The 3,018-nt window shown below is 35.6% G+C and overlaps 1 long non-coding RNA gene across 2 annotated transcripts in view; it reads left to right on the plus strand.

The window, feature by feature from the left end:
- Positions 1–3,018, plus strand: part of LOC111089301 — a 5,616-nt gene that overhangs the window by 822 nt on the left and 1,776 nt on the right. Inside the window, exon 2 of one of the 2 annotated variants that reach the window (XR_002613578.1) lies at positions 18–2,880. This is a non-coding gene — a long non-coding RNA (uncharacterized LOC111089301). The remainder of the gene's footprint in view (positions 1–17; positions 2,881–3,018) is intronic. The other variant, XR_002613579.1, reaches the window with a different exon arrangement.

The raw sequence follows: 3,018 nt of genomic DNA on the forward strand, positions 1-3,018 counted from the left end.
TTATTTTATGGAACCAGGTTGGGGGTATCACCGGTGACCACTTATTTTATGGAACCAGGTTGGGGGTATCACCAGTGACTACTGATTTTATGGAACCTGGTGGGGTCTCACCAGTGACCACTGATTTTATGGAACCAGGCTGGGGGTATCAACAGTGAGCACTAGTCATATACATTTACAACTAAACACAAAGTAGTTCATATGAGTGGACAGAATGTTGTATAAAACCTCTCAATATCTGGTCTTATTTTTTCAAACTTTCATTTATTCACTTTAGTGATTATAATCTTTTATTTATTTGTTGTTGTTTTTTTCTCAGAAGATTTAAACATAACATGTACTGTTGTTTGTATATTATTTTGTTTATTGATCTTATTTTCTAGTTCATTTTAAAACTATTGTTTTTTTTTGTTAGATATTTAACAAATACCATTTTGTTTTTTAAAGGAAAGCTTCGGTTAAATGTGCATTTATATTTTGGAATTGATCCAGTGCTGAAGTTTTATTGCTGGTAGATGAATGAACAAGAAACTTGTAAAATGTAATTTTTCTCATATATTGCACTGATGGAATTACTACAAAACTTCAGTTAAATAGACAAATCTAACATGAAAATGTTACAGCGGTCAAAAGATTCTGGTTTCTACTAATGATATGAAAGAATTAGATTGTATAGCTCAACTAGAAACATTACCTTCATTTTGATACAAGACTATTTTAACCTTGTATGTAAGAGTTGGCTTGAATATTTCTTTTGGTGATTTGAGTTGTAGATCTTTGTGATTTGACCTTAAGTAGGATGAGAAAATTAGCTAAACTCTTCTCTCAAAGATGGCTTCTTCTTATATATATTGGGTCCCCCTAGTGGCTCAGCAGTAATTCTCAGGCTTACTATGCTAAAAATCAGGTTTGAATACCTGTGGTGGACAGAGCACAGATATCCCATTTAGTAGCTTCGTCTTTAACAACATTTAAAACCAAATATAATATAGCATTCCTCATAACACAATAAGTTTATTCTTAAGCTGTAGTTAAAGTGCTAAACACAGTTTTTCGATTGTCTAATGCTGAACATAGATTTATAAATTTAACCCCTGGTGGTGTCCACGTTACAAGAAACTGAAACGTATCAAGATTCCCTCATTTTACCTGTTCTGTACCTTCAGTCCTAAAGTTAACCTGATAAAAAACTTATTACTTCTCAAATTAGAGAAATAGTTTCTGGTGACAACTACTGTGGAGTTATAATATCAAATATATAAATATCTCTTGCCCAGTTTCGTCAGTAATCATCTTAATATTCTTGTATTCGTTCGTGCCTACACTTTAGTTTAGTAACATATTAAGAAGAATCAATATCTATATTATTAAAGCTGGATATTGGCAGGTATTTTGAGGTGCACAGGAGTTTACCTTAAAAGTATCACAAAAGAATGTTGCCCATTGTTAGCTCTGTTCTTAAAGAGAGAATACAATAGCAACACTTAAGAAACTAGGCATCATACTGCCTTATACCTGGTGTGGTAATGTAGACTGCTTTATAGAGTATATACAACCATCAGTTACTAGGTGACTGCCTTGTACATGGTGTGGTAATGTAAACTGCTTTATAGAGTATATACAACCATCAGTTACTAGGTGACTGCCTTGTACATGGTGTGGTAATGTAAACCGCTCTACAGAGTATATACAACCATCAGTTACTAGGTCACTGCCTTGTACATGGTGTGGTAATGTAGAATACTCTATAGAGTATATACAACCATCCGTTACTAGGTCACTGCCTTGTACATGGTGTGGTAATGTAGACTGCTTTATAGAGTATATACAACCATCAGTTACTAGGTGACTGCCTTGTACATGATGTGGTAATGTAGACTGCTTTATAGAGTATATACAACCATCAGTTACTAGGTCACTGCCTTGTACATGGTGTGGTAATGTAGACTGCTCTATAGAGTATATACAACCATCAGTTACTAGGTGACTGCCTTATACCTGGTGTGGTAATGTAGACTGCTCTACAGAGTATATACAACCATCAGTTACTAGGTGACTGCCTTGTACATGGTGTGGTAATGTAAACTGCTTTATAGAGTATATACAACCATCAGTTACTAGGTGACTGCCTTGTACATGGTGTGGTAATGTAGACTGCTTTATAGAGTATATACAACCATCAGTTACTAGGTCACTGCCTTATACCTGGTGTGGTAATGTAGACTGCTTTATAGAGTATATACAACCATCAGTTACTAGGTGACTGCCTTGTACATGGTATGGTAATGTAAACTGCTTTACAGAGTATATACAACCATCAGTTACTAGGTGACTGCCTTGTACATGGTGTGTTAATGTAAACTGCTCTATAGAGTATATACAACCATCAGTTACTAGGTGACTGCCTTATACATGGTGTGGTAATGTAGACTGCTCTACAGAGTATATACAACCATCAGTTACTAGTTGACTTCTTTGTAGATGGTGTGTTAATGTAAACTGCTTTACAGAGTATATACAACCATCAGTTACTAGGTGACTGCCTTATACCTGGTGTGTTAATGTAAACTGCTCTATAGAGTATATACAACCATCAGTTACTAGGTGACTGCCTTGTACATGGCGTGTTAATGTAAACTGCTCTACAGAGTATATACAACCATCAATTACTAGGTCACTGCCTTATACCTGGTGTGTTAATGTAAACTGCTCTACAGAGTATATGCAACCATCAGTTACTAGGTCACTGCCTTGTACATGGTGTGTTAATGTAAACTTCTTTACAGAGTATATACAACCATCAGTTACTAGGTCACTGCCTTATACCTGGTGTGTTAATGTAAACTGCTCTATAGAGTATATACAACCATCAGTTACTAGGTGACTGCCTTATACCTGGTGTGGTAATGCAGACTGCTCTACAGAGTATATACAACCGTCAGTTACTAGGTGACAGCCTTATACCTGGTGTGTTAATGAAAACTGCTCAAAAGAGTATATACAACCAGTCAGTTACTA

This window comes from Limulus polyphemus, unplaced genomic scaffold, assembly GCF_000517525.1.
Source record: "Limulus polyphemus unplaced genomic scaffold, Limulus_polyphemus-2.1.2 Scaffold5836, whole genome shotgun sequence".
Taxonomy (NCBI): domain Eukaryota; kingdom Metazoa; phylum Arthropoda; class Merostomata; order Xiphosura; family Limulidae; genus Limulus; species Limulus polyphemus.